Source organism: Streptopelia decaocto, assembly GCF_964273445.1.
Source record: "Streptopelia decaocto genome assembly, chromosome: 13".
In the NCBI taxonomy this organism is placed as follows: domain Eukaryota; kingdom Metazoa; phylum Chordata; class Aves; order Columbiformes; family Columbidae; genus Streptopelia; species Streptopelia decaocto.
The window spans coordinates 2,225,539-2,244,303 of NC_138668.1; the positions used below are offsets into that span (position 1 = coordinate 2,225,539).

The 18,765-nt window shown below is 47.4% G+C and overlaps 1 protein-coding gene across 1 annotated transcript in view; it reads right to left on the reverse strand.

The window, feature by feature from the left end:
* MAD1L1 (mitotic arrest deficient 1 like 1) overlaps positions 1-18,765 on the reverse strand; it is a 305,040-nt gene that overhangs the window by 31,035 nt on the left and 255,240 nt on the right. The window lies entirely within an intron of this gene.

Sequence of the window (18,765 nt, forward strand, 5' to 3'; positions counted from 1 at the left end):
CCCAGCTCCCTCAGCCTTTCCTCACACGGGAGATGCTCCACTCCCTGCAGCATCTTGGTGGCTGCGCTGGACTCTCTGCAGCAGTTCCCTGTCCTGCTGGAACTGAGGGGCCCAGCTCAGCGGGACATTGCTCAGGGTGGGCACCATGGTGGACCATGCCTTTTCTGATCTCGCCACCACGTTGTACATCCCTCTTCTTTTCCCTGCACAGATGCCGCTGCAAGTTTCTAAAAGAAAAACCCTTTTGCTGGGAGATTTCTTCTCCTGCCTTGCAACCTCTACTTAGTTTAGGGGGCAAATGTGCTATCTGACTGTTGTGGAGACAACATGGACTCCTGAGGTTGGGACTTGGCACAGAAAGGAAGAGGAACAGATGTTCATAGATTTCATTGCAAAATATAATTACCCAGAGTTTTGAACACTACATACAACGCATTCTTGTAAACATAAAACAATGGGAAGTGCCCTCTGTGTCCTTGTCGACATCTCGGGTGTTTCTCTAGATATTACGTATAATATCCATACTGCAACGTTTCAGCACTGCAAGCAGAAGCCTTCGGAAAGGTGGGGAGCATGGAGGATTGCTTCAACGACAGCAAAGTAATCTTTTTAGCGCTAATTTTCTTGTTCCTCTACAACATCCAGGTCCTGAGGGAAAGCAGAGCCCAAAGCGAGCCCTGGATAAAAAGATTAGTTGCTTCTGCATTAAGATGCTTGTAATGATTCAGCAAGTTAAAGCCATGTTTCTACCAACAAGGAGTCTTTGTGGTTCCTCTATAAGCCGATAGTTGAAAGTGACAAATAAAATAAAAGAATCTGACAGAAGTCATTACCACCTACAAAGCTGTTGTACATTCGTGAGTACAAATGGGTCAATTGTGCCCAAAACTTGCAGTTTTATTCAGCTGGGAGAATAAATCCCATCCTTCTTTCCTAAAAGAAATCTACAATTTTGCCTTCCCTAACAAGCAATTCACCCGAAGCATTAGCAGTTAAACAAGCAGGAGCAAATGCAGTGTCATCCGCCGCTCCCAGGTACGACTGTTGTCTCCCAAAAGGTGAAACGCACTGAGGACAACCAGATCTCCTCATCAGGAGGGCGACCGGCCATCTCCTGTCTGACATCCATCATACTGCAGACTCCTTTCAAACCGGGCACTTCCAATAAACTCCAGGAGCAATCAATCCCCCATTCTCGCTGAAAACTGTTGCTGCACAGAAGAAAAGAAACTACAGTAGAGCTCTGCAAACAATTCAGGGTCAGAAATCTGTCTTTTCTAACAATTAGTAGGGAGCCTTTGCGTTCTTCCTTCAGCAGCCGCCGAGGGAAGCGGAGAGGGTCACCACCTTAATTCTGGACACAAATGAGCTGCTGGTTCTCTGCTGCCACAAGAGGAGAGGAGGTTACGGCCACGGAGTAATGAGGGAGGTTACACTGCAATCAGGGAATGGAGATGTGAGCTGGAGAGACGTGCTGAAGGCAGGAAAACCATTCCTTAAATCAACCCCCTATTGTTCACCTTGTCTCTGCCTCTGTGGATAATCCACGAGACTCTGAGCTCCTGCCAGGAGCCAGCGTGAATAATTCCAGAACTTCTTCCTACCTGTCAGTAACGAAACGCTCTATGTGTGCACGAGCTTTCCGCTTCTCTAAGCCGTACACAGGGGAAGGTAAATTTTCTGTAATCCCTGGGAATATCCTTTCCTCTGCCCTTTTCCCAGTAAAATCTCTCCTGTGGTTTTTGAGGATGAGAGGCTGCAAGCTGGACCGCTGAGATATTCTGAGTGCAGTACATGACTCCTCAGCACTTTGTGCATCATTAGAGCGAGGTTATTAACGGGACTATGGGGGTGCTGAGGGCAACGAGAATATTACCTGTCTGGAGGATGATGTGTGAAAGCAAGGAAGGCAACGCAAGCTTGCAGAGGAAACACGCTCCATTTGTAAGGGGAATTAGAGTTCCCTTCCTCTAAGATAGACTGTGAAGAGCCTCAGACTTGAAGGTAACGTAGTGGTAGTAAAACCTTTTCCAAGGAAAGCTGTAGGACAAGAATTACATGAAGATGGCAAAAATAGCCTCCTCAGTGGACATCTGACCCATTTCCATGTTGACATGTGCTGTATGAAAAATACAAATACAGCAACAGCTGGTAACTGCAGCTCTCAACGCCAGAGAACGTATAAGAATTTGGGAAATACTGTGTTGGAAATCATGCAATGTGCCTTGAGATGTTCATTCAAAAGACTTTGTGTAAGACTGTAACGGCACACTATACACAGCATGCCGTGCTGCTAAAACTATCCACGCTCACCGAGAACGGCAGCAATTTGATTCGAGTTCTATCTTTTAAACCGCTACGGATATCAACTCTTGCTTCCTTCTTCTCGTTAACGCTGCTGTAAAGTGCCTGGTGCAAATCTACATCAAATGAATATAATTACAGAGGAAAATACATGGCATTAACTTGTATGTCTGTCCTTCCCTTGCTTTTTCTGTCTTACCGCTCTTCTTTCCCTCTTTTAACCTTCCTTTTTGTCTGGCAGTTTTGTTTCTATTTCTCTTCACAATTCATCTTCTCCGTCCTTCTTCCAGTCTTTCTCCTGTTCTGTGTTTCAAGCCCAAAGCTGATTGCTTTCCCTTTTCTTCAAGTTTGATTGATTTATTCTGCACTTACGTAAATGATTTTATACAAAGCATATGAACTACAGAACTCCCTGCAGAATACCCTAACTACTGCTACCGCCTGTATAGGTGAGGAGAAAAAAAAATGTGAAGTTAATGAAGTGCTAAATTAAGTAAGAATCTCTTACATCATCCTTTGAAGCTTGCCAAACTCTGACTCTTCAGATGCACTGCAACAGCGGTTTTCTAAGACACGGGTCCTTTGCAGGTAAAGATCTTTAGTGTTGGACAGGAGAAGAAATACAGATCCTTCCAGCTGCTCTAGTGGGGACCAGGGGACGGGGTGATCTTTCAAACGAGGCCCCAAGTCATCAGACCATCACTACTGCACGGCCCCCAGAACAATAGGATTTCTCCTCCCTACTATGGGAAAGAAAGGAGGGAAGATGAGGGAAGGTATTTGCTTTTCATATCTCATCTGAAACACCTGCAGGCCTTCAGGCCAGTGATCTCGGTCGAAATTCATTGTATTGCTCAATCCATCCTTGCTTAATTCATCTCATGAAACTCTTAAATGGTACCCAGGCTATAGGCTGGCTCTCTACAGAGATGGGAATTACATCCCTAATTACAAGATATGGTACTGCCCTAATAATAAGCACTGTGCTCAAGAAGTTCCCACCCAGGGGAATGAGCTTTGACCTCTTTTAACAAAGGCTGCAAAATAGTTGATAAGAACATTAAAGCGAGTCGCTGCTCCAGAAACCAGGCGTTCGCTTGCTCCGAGCGCTCTGGTGCCGGCTGCGGAAATCAGCTTTTCAGCACATTCCACTAGACTGAGGTGGTGACAGTTATCTGGCCCCCTGTGCTGTAACACAGATTTAGGGTAACACAGGGAGGTGTAGAAGGGGAATCAGAAGGGCAGATAGATTTCCTCCGCTGTATTAACTTGTTGTACTTCACAATCTCCTAATAGCACCAGAGCGAGCTCAGCTCAACAGGTCCATTCCAGGCATTGCTGGAGAGATTAATCTGGGATTGGACTAGATGATCTTTTGAGGTCCCTTCCAATCCCAAACATACTGTGAAACTGTGAATTTTCCATGCATCTTCAGGACGAGCCTTCACAATCGCTGCAGGTGAATGGCTGCTCTACAAAACACGCCCTAGCGCAAACAGAACCGGGCCTTGCTAAGCTGTCATTCTTGCCCCTCGCTTTTCCTTTCACACAGCACTTCTTACCCTGCTCGCACCAGCAGCAGCAGACTGCAGCAATCCAACTGCGGATGTGGTTTCTTCTCCAGCGCGGACCCGTAGCATTTACCAGCAAACCTTCAATTATCACAGCGCGTGACCGTAAAACTTGCTCAACTGGAAATGTTCAGCTATTTCTAACCTTGCCTTCAGTCGTCTTCTTTCTTTTGCCCCCAAAACCATCTAAACCAGTATTCTCCTGGAACCTCTGCGCAGCCCAGCACAAAGTTAAACCATAAGTCAAAATTATTAAAATGATATGGAAATACATACATCTCCTTCAACGCTGTACTGGGAACGTGGCTCCTAATGGGACATCACTACACATTACTCATAAGGCCAAGACATGTGGCATTTCCCAGAGAACCTGCACATTCTCCTTTTTATGCCAGATGACTTATAAGCAGCAATCAGTCTTTTCCTTTTGAGGCTGTGCCTTCAATATGCATAATTTGAGGCCTTCAAATGAACCCCCTGATCTGGATTCAACCTGCTTGGGAGGAAAAAACCAAAATATAAAACCCCACAACAACAAAAAAAAACAAACAACAACTTGGAAATATATAGCAAAAAGAAACTGGCAGGACAAACTCACACTCCCACTGTGCCAAATTGCAAGTTTAGTAATTCTGTTTTCTTCCCGCGGAGTGGAAGGTGTCATTAGCTGCTGTATTTAGAGCCCCAGCAAAGGTTCTGGAGCAATCCCCAGGCTCGGCTGAACCAGGTGGCCGATGACCACGGGAGCTCTCTGCAGCTGGGGACCTTCACCTGCATCTTCCTGCAGTCGCCACTTCAATTCTAATGGAAAGGAAATAAACAGGGCAAGCGGCACAATATGAAGAGAAACCCTCAGGGCTGAAATTCATCCCTTCACCAGGGTCACTTTAAAGTCCCTGCGCTGCAGAAATCACTCCTGGGTGCTTTTAACTCGTGAATTGCTTTCCTTCTGGGAGAGGATTTCTCCCCTAGGCCAGTCTCTGTGGAGCACCCCTCGAACCAAACCCTCATTTCTGAAGATTAATACAACAATCCAAAGAATCATCCTCCTGCTGCGAGCCTTGGAAATGTCCCGTCATCGCACACGTGTGCACCTGGGCTTGAGACTTGTCTGCTGGCATCAATCCTACACGCTTTGGAGAACAATCAGTCCATCTGGCCACGAGGAGACCTCCTGCTTACACGAACGTGCCCATCTGCCGCTAATGTCCACTCTGGCTTTGCTGGGGGCACCGTGGGACAGGGAGGAGGAACAGCAGAGCGTGGTGCTGGTTGCTCGGTGGGATTTTTAATAAATAAGGACACAAATCCATAACAGTCGGTGGTCTCCATAACACATGCCATGAGAAAGCGAGGAACCGTCCCTCTCACGTGGTGACCGAGGATGGGAACGCCCTGCTGCTTCCAGATTCGTTTGGGATGGTTGAAACGAAGACCACCTGCGCTGCCTGAGAATTGGGAAAATCTGTGCAAACATTCATTATTTATCAGCTGGCTGTCCAGAGGCAAAGGGAGAAATCCCAGCTCCCTCTGGCAGTTGCCCAGCACGGGCCTTTTCCACTGACACAAAGGGAGGCAAAAAACCCCACTTTCATTCCTAATTAATTTTCTGCTATATAACACTTTTCATCAGGAAAAAGAAAATCAGCATGCTCTTTGAGAGGGGAAGGAAGGAGCCAAAAGCCAGGCAGAAAGCTCTGGCATCTTGGTTGCGGTTCAGACCTCATCTTATTCAAATCAGCCAGAGCAGGTGAACCTGCAGCTTCGCTCCCCGCGATACGACCAAAGTCCCCGCGATGCTTCAGGGGCTGTTTTGCAGATGGGGAGTGGGACCGTGTACGTACAGACTTGGCTGTTTGCCCTGGAAAAGACAATCCAGGTGAAGATAAGCAGGGAGGAGAAGGATTCCAAAGATGCCTCGGGCAGGAATGAAGCGGACGTGGTTGGACCAAGCGCAGGCAGGACAAGCAGGAAGGTCCAGCGACAAGGAAATCCAACCCATCCATTACATCTTCAAAATAATAACCCCCTCAAAATTCATTCCTCAACCCCAAATTTCCTAGCTCTTCTTTATCCTTCTAATGTCCCTCTTCCCTGCATTCATTATTAAAGCTGCTGGGGGTACTGATTTGCACTTTGGTTTCTGAAAAATTAATTCAATGATTAAAATTTCAGTCGCTGAGTGATGGAAGCAACTCAGGCAAGGGGAGATGCCCCTCTGCAGCGTGAAGGCCTTTGGTACGCTGCCCGCTCACCCTCTGCATGAAGAGCCTCCCTGTAGACCTGGCTCAAGGGGGAAATCTGGTAGGAAAACGTGGTTTTAACTTGATTAAGTTCTGTTTTTGTGGAGAAGCCGTTTCAGTTTAACACCCTATCAATGCTCGATTCATCGCAGAGAGCAAACCTCAGGTTCTTAAAAGGGTCAAGTACTCGTGGCTTTCTCCATGATCCCCTGGGTAAGGTAAAATCTCCAAATGAACCTAGATATTAATCAGTGTACATCTATCACTCATGGGCAAGCTGATTGTTGGCTGAGAGACTTCTGGTGCGGGTTCATTAAACTTTCTATGATACTATGAAAGAATAGCAGAGCAAGGCCCTTGGAGAATGACACCCAACTCACAAACCAGGTCTATTTTCTCACCTGCACCCACACCTACCAGCAGACAGACCAAGACACAAGGAACCTGCAAACGGGTGAGGAAAGGGTGTCAGAGCACACAGCGCCCAACCCCGGGGGGAACAATCTCTCCCCATTCCAGAAAAGCAGAGACCCCCCCCACGAATTCAGTATCAGCTCAGGAATGTCCTTTCCTGGGCTGCAGCAACGCTCCCCTTCCCATCCGCTCTGCAGCAGAGCAAGGAGCAGGAAAAGCATGTGCAAGTTTCCACCCTCAACTCCCAGCACTGTTTGTTTTATTTCTTTTAAAACAAATATGAGAGACAAATCAGAGCTCTGAACAGCACCCGTTGCTGAGGAGCTCAGAACCCTTCTCCAGATTTAGATAAGAGAAGGAAGAAGCAGCACTGGATTTACAGATACCGATTTCATGCCTAAGGTGCTAAAAATTGGAGAAATAGAACAAAAACAAAAAAATTAAGACTGCCTTTTCCATGGTAATTTACTGAATGAACACCCAACTAAACCTTGAAGCAGAATGAAGACGGCAAAACTCCTCCAAGCTTGGGAAGCAGCATCTTTCCACTCACATACCGGCAACGGGCTGAGAACACAGTGGGAACTCGGGGCAGGGCTGGCAGGACATTCCCCACCCACTGATGCTCGTGGGGATAAGAAAGGGACAGAGAGACGGGAAGCGCTGTGAGGAACTCTGTCGAAATCCTCTGCAGGCAGGAAAATAGCAAAGCTCTGAAACCAAGGATGGATTTTATCTGAAGCAACAGACAGGATCAGTGACAGCCCACGTCGCACTTCATTGGGGTCGTGACAACCGCAGGAACACTGGATGCTCGCTCAAAGGCAACTCCTGCATTCAGACACTGTGCGTTTTCTTCTGAAATGCTTTATCTAAGCAAAGTTGCTAAAAAGTCTACTCAATTGTGAATTTGGGGGAAAAACCTCCTTGTTGGCTCCAGAAGAACACATGCTGCGTGTGTCACCAGCACAGTGCTACCAGGAACAAAAAGCAGCATGTGAGAAGATCTACTTTTACCACATTCGCTGAAGCTTCGCAGGGGAAACGTGCAGAACATTTGTTGCTTGGAAAACCTGCCACTTTTCTTCCTCAAGATGTGGTTTTGTGGAGGTTTCAGAATACGTGGCCTTTTACACGCCATTCAACTCTTGAGCTGAGAGCCTTTAGCACCGCCGTCCTGTATCTACATGACACACAGAGCATCATTACATGCAATAGAAACCTCTTCATGTGCTTCCATGCACCTGCCTTCCCACCTCGGGACAGCATCATCAACCTTACAGAATCCAGGAGGTTTTAGTGAACCCATGACTATTAAATCCCCCCTTTGGAAAAGGCTCCAGAGCAGGATACATCCCACCCTGCAGCAGCATCAGCTCCAGCCTCGTGACACGAACGCACCTGAGCGAAGATGTGGTGGGACGCACAGCCTGGTGCTCCGGGCAGAGCGAAGAGGAAATGGAAGTGCTGGAACAAGCACTTTGGCACAGCTTCTTGGCTGGGCTAAAGGTTTATTCCTGGGATGCTGCTTTCCTGCAGACTAAGGAAAATTAAATTTAGCACTTTGCAAATAAATAGGTTAAAGCTGAAAGGACACTATTTAGGAATTTACTGCTTACAGCGGCCTCAGAGATTATAGATCCATCACCGTCTATTACCTTGCTAGTTACTGCTTCCACTCTGTCTATCTTCTCTGCTTACAGAGTGGTCCTTTCATCAGGTCTTTTTCTGTTCCAACTTGAAACTGTCATCACTCTAATGGAATTATATGAAGAAAAACAACTTTGGGCTGCAGTGGCTGTGCCAAAAAGCCAAGGACATCTGCTGCGCCTCCCCAGGACAACGCGGTGAGATTCCTGCCTGACAGAGACGCGTGCAGGTGTCCGACAGCCTCCTGGGAAACGCAGCCACAAACAGCGGGTTACACACACGGCCAAAACCTCCGGGCCTTGTGCAACCGTCAGACGGGCCCTCTCAGCACCCAGGATCACCAGAGCTTTGCAGGGACCAGCAAGCCAACATCTGGTAATCTTTGCTACAGACTCATGGTAGCTACACCGCACATGGCGTAAGAACTAGTGACTGAATGCAGTGATACGACTATCAACCCCCGCCTCGTGCTGCCTGCGCCTCTTCCTCTGTCCGCTTCATATAAAACTCATCTGCAGACCGTCCCCTCTCCAGAGCTGGATACATCCCAGAAATGCAAAGTGACAGTGAGCACATGAAAGACTCTCCAGAGCCTTCCATTAAGACAGACAAACCCTTCGGTTTAAGGTTGAAATTTATGTCAGCTCCCCAGAACACGGCTGAGATAGATCCACTGTTATCAGCTACCCACTTTAGCTGAAATGAATACAGATTAGGGACAAATTAAAATTGTGAAGCTTCAGTTTGATATATTCCCTCTAAGATAAGGCCTGTCGTCTTCTAGAAGCTAAAGATGCCATCAAAAGATAATCTTGGGAGTTACCAAAGCGGGAGGTCATCCTCAGCTCTCAATTCCTTCCCCCGCGGAGGAGAAAGCAGCAATCTGACTTCGCTGTGAATCCTTGTAAGACAGATTTAACATAAAATACCTTTCCGTACGTATTCCTCAAAGGATGCGCTCGTGCAATTAGCAAGAAAGAAAATACATTAAAACCAAAGTCCTAAAACAGTATTAAGTTACTTTCTCTTACCAATAATTCACATGGGGCAGAATGAACATTTTGTGCGTGTGGAGTTAGGAAGATTCATATAATTGTTTGTTTGAAGCAAATATATGAACAGAATAGGTTTTTCACCATGTCCATGTACATGAATAAAGACAGTTAACACATTCTTAGCATGGATACAGATTAATGTTCGGATTTAAGTATTAATTCCTTAAGTATACAGCACATAAATAGCTGAGCTGCAGAAGCTGTTCTGTAGCACAGGAGTCCACCAGAACCACAGCAGCCGGTCCCCGTAACAAAGCTCTCCAGAAGCATTTTCAGCGTACTGCCGCCTCTGTCATTGCTCCGCAGACACAGCACCGTGACAAGGACACCAGCACTAACAGATTCATATTGCAACGCTGACAGAACGCGTTATGATCCGGAGAGCCCGCACGGCACATTGTGCTTAAGACTCCCCGATGCTGTGAAGTGCATCAAATCTCAAGAAATGCCACGACTGAATGCTTGATGTGCTCCCAACATTCCGCAGCAATAATTGCCTCCAAACAGAGGTGGGATGCCTTGGAGCAGAGCAGAAGGTACACTCGCAGCTGTTATTATTTTTGCTTTCCTACAAGCGTTTTCTCAAAAACAAAATGTAAGAGATCACCGTTCTGGTAAAGGTCTCGATGAAATGCAGCAGAGATGGAGATCCCATGAAAAAGGGCTGCTTACCAAGCTTCAAAACAATGGGTTTTTATCTTAAACTGGCAAGCCAGGTCGAGAGAAAGTGTATTAACTGGTTTATGCAACACTAATTTCATGGTTAAGAGCCATGTAGTAATTGAGCTTTTAGACTTTGAAGCGTGGAAACAATAGAAGAACGACAGAGGGATGTAGAGCTATGAGCTCCAGGCTCCTCTCACCCCAACAGCGGCCCCTTGGCCACCAAAAGGGACCTGTGACCATGACACCCTGTTTTCTACATCCCTCCCAAACCTGCCAAACCCTGGGGGAAAGGGCCAAACACCTCATCACCAAAACAAATATAGGCTGAAATCTTTTAACTCTGAAATCCTAGATGGGGGCAAACACAAACACTTATATTCACAACAAATAAAGGAGAAGACCCTCACATGAGCCCAGATCTGCTCTTCAGATGGAGATGATAGCTATCCCAAGGCATAGGAATCTTTTGCTGTGTTTCCATATTTGGGAACAGGTTTTTATACAAACAAACACACACTTCTCTTCCCTCACTAATTATATTTCCTCCCCAGAGATAAGAAAATCTTCTGCCCCAGTCAAGCACGGGTAGTAGCTGTAACTCCCAAAGCAAGAGATAAGTCCTAATTATATTTGTATTTAGACAACGTGCCGCTTACTTGAGCAAGAAGAGCGGCAGCGGCTGCCACCCGCTCTGGGTGGTGGTTCCGTGCAGCCTGAGCTGTGCTGCTGTGACCCGGGACACGCGCAGGCTGGTGGCTGCTTTACTGGATGTCACCAGCTGCATCTCACCTCTGAGTTGTTTCCTGGAGCTAAATGGTTTTCCTAGAGGTCTGGTCACAAACCTGCTCCTGGAATACACAGGGAAAAGGTGGAGGGGCGGTACAAAAGGACAAGGAACTGCTGGAGAGAGTCCAGTGCAGCCACCAAGATGCTGCAGGGAGTGGAGCATCTCCCGTGTGAGGAAAGGCTGAGGGAGCTGGGGCTCTGGAGCTGGACAAGAGGAGACTGAGGGGGGACTCATTCCTGGGGATCAATATGGAAAGGGGGAGTGTCAGGAGGATGGAGCCAGGCTCTTCTGGGTGACAACCAGTGACAGGACAAGGGGCAATGGGTGCAAACTGGAACACAGGAGGTTCCACTTAAATACGAGAAGAAACTTGTTGGGGGTGAGGGTGGCAGAGCCTGGCCCAGGCTGCCCAGGGGGGTTGTGGAGTCTCCTTCTGTGCAGACATTCCAACCCGCCTGGACACCTTCCTGTGTAACCTCATCTGGGTGTTCCTGCTCCATGGGGGGATTGCACTGGATGAGCTTTCCAGGTCCCTTCCAGTCCCTGACACTCTGTGATTCTGTGAAAAGCCATCTTGAAGCCCCTTGCTAATGCTTCAAGTGCACGGCCTCCAACACCACCAGCCAGTCCCCCCCAGCCAGCTAAAAAAGAGGCTTCAGGGACGTCCATGGGGATCACAGATGGAGAAAAGCGCCACAGGGATTGCTAAAGTCCCTGACACCATTTGTCATACAGGGATGGCACCGAAGATGATGATGTGACAGTCTTGCTGCGGCTGAACACTCTGGCCTTGGAGCAGACCAACACCAGCAGACAAGCCCAGAACTGACCCAAGGCGGGAGAGATAGTCTGTCCCCTCCTCATGTCCAAAGACAATGAATAATTGAGAGTGTGGAGCAACCAGAGAAGACAGCTAAGATACAGGGTAACCAGAAGCTCAAGACTTTTCCCCACAAAAAAATAAGAACCTTCAGTAATTCCCACTTATGTGCAGCTTTGAACGTAACCATATGCAACCAACCAGCAGGGTTGTGGTTTGCTGACACGACTCTGCATGTTCTGCAAATTCACAATGGAGCAGCCAGGGAAAGCGACAAATATGCATCAAAAGCTGCTTTGCAGAACACCCATTGTGTGTGCAGAAGACCATGTGTGCTGCAGCGAGGCCTTTGCACACCCTGCTGCCTGGACTCAAAGGCAGCACCTTTTCCTTCAAGACTCTGAGTAGAGCATTTTTGAAACCAACATGGACTCAAGTAATTAAATAAATACATTAAACTTAACAGATTTAACACCCCTTAGAAGTGGTGGGCACTCACAGAAAAGGAAAGAAGCGGCAACGCTGCCCCAGGGTCCCCAGCCCCCGCTGCTGCACCCCACGTCTGAGGGACAATTCATGTGTAACAGAAGTTGGCTGCACTGGTTACATCTCCAACCCATTCACATGCAGCTTCCCCACTGCAAAACACTTCAAAGAGCTTCTCAGACCCCTGTGGAAGCCCATGAATGGTAATATCCTGCACCTAGGTGAGAGGGACAGAGAAAATCAGAAGGTCAAGTGACATACAGCAAAGCCACATAGCGGAGACGGAAATGAGAATCCAGGAGGGGTTTTGCTTATGTCCCCTTGCTTTGTCTGCTATTTAACACCATCTTCCTCTCTCAGTGTGTAAACACAGTCCTGCCAGCCCACACAGCCCTTTGTAAGCTGTTCAAATACAGCAGCGGGCGGACGCAGACAGAATCACAGACATCCCGCTCTCCTGAGACCTCCCACGGGGAGACCGGGCACAGCCAGGGACAAGAACAACTCTTCCTCAGCAAATTGCAATCACGCAGGTGCTGGGAACACGGGAGGGGGGGGAAAAAGGACAGAGAAGCTTTCATTGTAGCAGGTAAAGCAGACAGGATCCGCTCTGCCTCCTGCTGACACCGCGATGGCACGAGGACAGAGTCAGCGGCTGCGGGTTTGGGGCGCACGCCAAGCACGGGCAGGGCCTGCCCCACGTGTTGTCCTTCGCCACGCAGCCCTCCAGGGCCACACTCCTCCCTGCACCAGCCTGGATGCCCTGGTTTAATTAACATTCTTACCAGCGATTTGTGCTCCATGTTAGTGCTGGTGACTCTCCCTGGAAAGCTTGGGCTGTGTCTACCTGTCTACCGGTTCATTAGATATTTTAATGAAGTAAAAAGGGATTTTGGAGGGAGGTGAATTGCAAACTTCATAAAAAAAAAAGTGTATCCCAGTAATTTGGTTACTTATTTGTATTGCAGAAGCTGTGGAAACAGACGCTGGGGCCCTTCAGCTGGGATGGCGGATGTCTGCCATGTCCTGCTGGATGCGGCCACCAGCAGCACTGTCAGTGACGGTGGCTGAAGACTCGTGCAGGATTTGTGAGAGTAACTTGAGAACCCCCTTTTCTCAGGGCGCTGCTCCTTTGCCGAGGGAGGGACAGCTCACACCAGCACAAACGGGGCGCTGCGGGAGGGAAAGCTGGGGACACGGCACCGGCACCGCCACGTCCTGGGGCCTGAAGGAGCATGGGGAGGGAATCTGTAAAAGCAGCTTGGTGGCCAACAGCTGATGATTATGAAGCAAATAGAAAAACACAGAAGAACAGCCTGAATCTCAGATGGCATCTGTGAGCCAACCCCACATTTCCCGGCCAAAACCAGGCCTCGTTTGTTGAAGTGAGGGGCTGTTGATCTGCCTCAGAGCCTGACACATCGGTCACTCCAGAGAGGAAAACCTGAACTCATTTCTGTTACCCGCTGCACCCATCAGCAAGACAAATCTCTGACCTTTCAGAGAAGCTTCACATGTACCATCCTCCCGCTAGTCAGGAAAGACGCAGTCACTGGAATAATTCTCCAGCATCATCAGCATTAATTACCTGCATGGCTGGGCCTACCCTGGCAGGGAAGGGGAGCAAGCCGTGCCAGCACACTGGAAACGGGTGTCGCGCCAGACTGACAGGGACCAGGGGAGTGTATCCCCAGCCCAACGCTGCTCCGTGTTCCACGTCAGCACAGTCTATTTATCCTCACAACAGTCTAGTGACACCGGCAGGAGCATCATCCCCCTCATACAGATGGCAACAGAGGCAGAGAAAGAGCATTAACTTTGCTCGGTTAGAATGAGGCTTCGGCCCAGCCTCCTGACACCTTGGAGCTGCATCTTTTTGCTCAGAAATTCCGCAGTGAAAAGAAAACCTTGTGCCAGATCTCCCACAATTCCACCGTCCTTGAGGTGACTGGGGCAAAAAACCACCAAACAACTTCTACCCTGTCCTAAGGGGTGGGCAGTTGTTTAGGGACATGTGCAGCAAGAGAGTAACTGTGTTGAGAGGAAAAAAAGCGTGAGGAGGAGTAATACAAGATGAAGACAGGAGCAAGAATTAAAGTTAGGTCGTAACATTAAACAGGCTGCTACAACATCTGAAAGAAAACGACACGTAGGAAGTTTAAATAGAGGATTTGACGCTGTAACACCACAGATTGCTCAACAGCTCCTGTTTTAGAGCTGCTGATTAGCGCGACCCAAGATGGGTCCTCGCTGACCCTTCAGGAATCCCAGCGCAATCGTCGGGTGGGAAAGCGTCGCGCAGGCAGGAGCTCCCGAGCCGAGCAGAAACCCAGCAACCGCGCGGGCCAATTGAAAACAAAATATAAAAATAAAATAACTTGTAATTAACAAGAACGAGGAGCTAGCAGAGGCCTACGATCTCTAATCAATCTCTTGCTGCCTGGCCCGCTCCACCGATGAGCCCCATTGTTATTTTTGATTGTGTGTGCAGGAGCGCGAGGCGGCTGCTGGAAGAATAGCACTCCATCAAAACGGTGATTTCTTTCTCCTCTCGAGACTCATCAAGGGTGAGGAGGAGGAGAGGGGAGAAGATAGAGATGCAAAAAGAAACAAACAGCGAGAACATGCTCTCAGAGATACTCTGTTGGGTTCAAGGAGGAAATAACTGAAACTGCAGGGATGCCAAGGATGCGGACTCGGATCCAGCGCTCCCAACAGTGCTGTCGGCTTCAAGACAAAACAAGAGCGTTCAGGAGAGGCAAAGTAACCTCTATATTAACCATCCTACTTATTCTGAGACGTACATCGGTCATGGTGCTCCCTGGCCAAACCAATGGTAAGGCTGTGCTGGAATCTCAGCACGTTTAACCACATGAGTTTTGTCTCCTCCTTTCAGCCAGCACTTTGTCAGCATCACTTAGTGTTTGAAAAATAGCCTCTGAGGTCTTTATTATTCAATCCAGCCTCATTTCCCTCCTCAAGAAAAGAGAATTAAACTATTACTTCTTGTCTGCATAGCTGCCCTGTTGCATTTCACACACCTTGTCAATACAGAAGCAACAGGACAGTACACAGGTAATGAGACAAGCAAAGGAAGACTGGGAAGTTCAAGGTGGTATCTGTCCTTCCATACAAACCCTTTAACCCTTTCACCCTGTTCTGCCTCTGCACACACCGTGAACCACATCAGAAGCAAGTGTTCACTTTTCGGATTGCTTTGAAGCCTCAGAGTTCCCCTTATAGATCTGCAAACCAACTCTTTACGTAACTCCTTAAAGGGCTGTGCAAAGACACTGTGTGTGCGCTGGCTGTTAATTTAACAGGTTGCAGAAAAGCTATTAATTTTATTACTCTATTACCAATCCAACAGGACACCAATAACATTTCATTTTGCAGCAAGAAGTGCCAGCCCTGCAGCTGGCAACATCCTCAAGCTGTGTCACGATGCTTCTGGTTTTGTTTGCTGGCTGATACCTTGGGTATTCTCTTTCAAGGCATCAAGCCTATCATTTTGGGGATACTTTTCAATGAAATACTGCTGGTGTTCGGGGTTTTTGGGGGTAATTTTGATAGAAAATAAGAACACGGGTAAGATGTGGAAGCAGGCAGAATTCTGTACTCTGCAAGACTGGGCTCTGAGGTTATAGAAAATACGTGTCTGAAGGCAGCCTTTCGGCCAGGAGTATTTACGAGCTCAGACACATAACACTGCTGTGATCCTGGAAAGAGCCTGTTTGAACTTCCTCATCAACCAGCTTAGACCCAAATAATTTATACATGAACTACTACGGAAAATGAACACTCCTTTCTGAGAAAGCAGAGGAGCTTCAAACCAGCAAGATTTCAAACCCAACCAGATTGGAGGAAGCTGTTACACAGGATCAGACTGATGGCCTTTTCAGTCCAGGATCCTATTGAGAATAGTGACCGCACTGATGCCAGGACAGTGGAGACAGTTCACTTGAGGCACAGTGAATACTCAAAAGCACAAATTCCTCTCTCTGAGCACTCTTCTTGCTCTCCCTTCCGCACTCAAGTCTTCATTCCCAAGTATTTCCAGAGGATGAAGTTGAATGTTTGCAGCTGCAGCAGCAAAACCATGTGTAGACACATCCCAGAAAACAAGTAGCATGCATAGGAATCTTCTTCCAAACATCTCTAGTAAGAGATTGCCTTTACACCTCAAAGTAGAGAGCTCTACACGTCCCTGCTTAAGTTAAATGTAAAAGTTTAATGCAAACCAGTATTATTATGTGTCCACAAAGATATCTTAATGTTTTGGAAAACCTACTAAGCTCCTGCTCTCAGCAACACCTTGAAGTCATAGGGTCTATAAAATACAAGTATTTCCACTCTTTGTTTGAAATTGATTGGCTTGAAACGCGTTGGCTGAGACTGTGTCATTAAGCACACAGGAAGAGAAAGCCCACGGTTTAATTTCTCTGCACTGTTTGTTCACTTGTACAAGTGCCTCCAAATCATCTCCTCTTCAAATTTGACCAGTCTCTCTGTTTACCAAAAGACTTTCTTCGGCTGAAACAATTGTCATTGCCTTTCTAAAGGCCTCATTTCCTTACCCTCATTCAGGATCCACCCTGACACAAGGGTGTGATGTACACATGGCCAAGCAACGGCATCCTGGTTTGCCACCGCTTTATTCCAACTCAGCTAAACTGATTTTGAGGCTTCCCAGCAATGCTGGTTTGTTTTAACAGATATATTTAATAAGCTGTTACAAAGGGAGTCAATGCAGCTCTTGGATAGCTCACGGGTGGCCTGACCCAGACATATCGTTATGTGGAATGTAAAGTGTGTGTCACAGCCTAACGCATCTAATGTACCAGCAACGGTAACAGGATATGAAACTGTCAAGTGCCCCAATAACTATAATGCATTAAATCCCACAAAAAAAATCATCACAAACTAAACTCCTGGCGAGGAGTCGGTAACACTGCTTTCCACTGCATTTAATTAAAAGAATAAAACAGAGCAAACAAGCAAGAGTGGGCTGTGAAGTTTGAGATGCCCCTTGCTGCCTACAGAACACTGCAACATTCTTCGAGGTGATGAGCTCATCTGTTGCATCCATAGGGATCACCAATAAATACTGATACGGTTTAATCAGAATTCAGTGCTCATTTATAGATGCAGCCATTTATATTCACAGCATGGCACTGCGATTAACCCTTTCACTGAAGCTGTAATTCCAATTAACGCTTGGCTGGACACATAAAGCACGTGGATAACAAGCTCTACCACAGTAACAGAATACCTTGGTCAGGAAAACCCAGCACGTCTTTAATCTTCATTTAGCTTTGAAGGGGTTACATTACAGTAGCTCCTATTGCGTCCCTGCTATTGAAGCCTTGCTGAGAATTAAATGCCACCAGCAGTGCTACTGAAATACATTCTAAAGTTTACAGGCAAACTACAGAAGCTTGTAAAGTACCAGGGGACTTCTCTGGTTTAATTATATAGACCCTATTTCATAAATTGCTTGAATGGAATAAATACAAATAGCATTCCCTGCTTTGCGACCTCTTTGGGTTAATGAAATGCACACAAACACCCACGGTCTGCTACGGCTCAGAAATTCCACAGCATAAACACACAACCTTGCTGGAAGCCGTAGCTGGGATTCAAGCCTCTGTACATACACGAGAACCAGCTGCCTGGACTCAGCAAGGAAATAATTTGTTGTTGATTCTAAGCCGCAGATGGTGGGAATTGTCTGCGATTTACTGAACAGGGAGAAAGAGTCTGAGGTTTTGTTGTTCAGGCTCTAATTAGCAAACCTGCTTCTCTTATCTGAAGAGGCGTGTGAGGTAAGAGGGGCTGAGGAACTCCATGGATCAGCAAGCAACCCACCCTCGGCTTTGGGAAACGTGAGACCTTGGAACTGCTGCTGCTCTGCCTGGTGACACCTCCACCCTCTGGACACACTTGGGAACAAAGACTTGAGTGAAGAACAGAGAGCAAGAATGTTTGGGGAGAGAAATCCCCACTTGATTATTTATCCTCCTGCATGTAAATTGTTTCTGTTGCCATGACATGAAGGAATATTGGATCCTGCTGAAGACAAACCAATGAAGCCAGCCAGCTCTTGTTCATGTGGCCAGGATACAACTGTCTCATGGTTTCTTAACTTTCTCCAAGCACTCCACCTCTCCTGTGACGCAGAAAAACTGCCGGTTGTACTGGCTGGGCATGGCATCCCACAGACACCTCCACGAGTCTGCTCAGGTTTCACTCGCTAAAGAAGAGCACAAGCCTCTGGAGGTCCCGGAGCTCACAGCATCACACCGTCTCAACAAGAACTGTTTTCAGGGTTCAGTGATGGTACCTTAAAACCAACCAAGTCATGCTCCTCTCCACTCAGCGAACCTTATTTTCTTGCTGTCATCTGTCTCAGTCCAGAAACCTCATAAGGCCAAGTGATACAACAGTTCCTAGTTTCTCTAAGAATCCTAGGTGCTGTCTTCTACTCACCTTCACTTGCTTTATTTGGTGGATTTTTTCCTGAGGCTCTAGAGTTACAGGATGGGAAAACATTTGTTGTGTTACGTAAAGAAACAACCCTGCAGCAATCCCCATGCAGCACGCAGCAGCAGGGCTGCGGAAACAGAACCTCTCCATGTCCTTCTTGCAGAGCCCACTGAATGTCTCCAGAACCTTCATCCTTCTCATAAATGAGCCTCAGACCAGGGCTATCGATGGGAAGCAGGAACGATTTTAAGTGCCCGTTGTTTCTGTCACTGAGAAGAACATT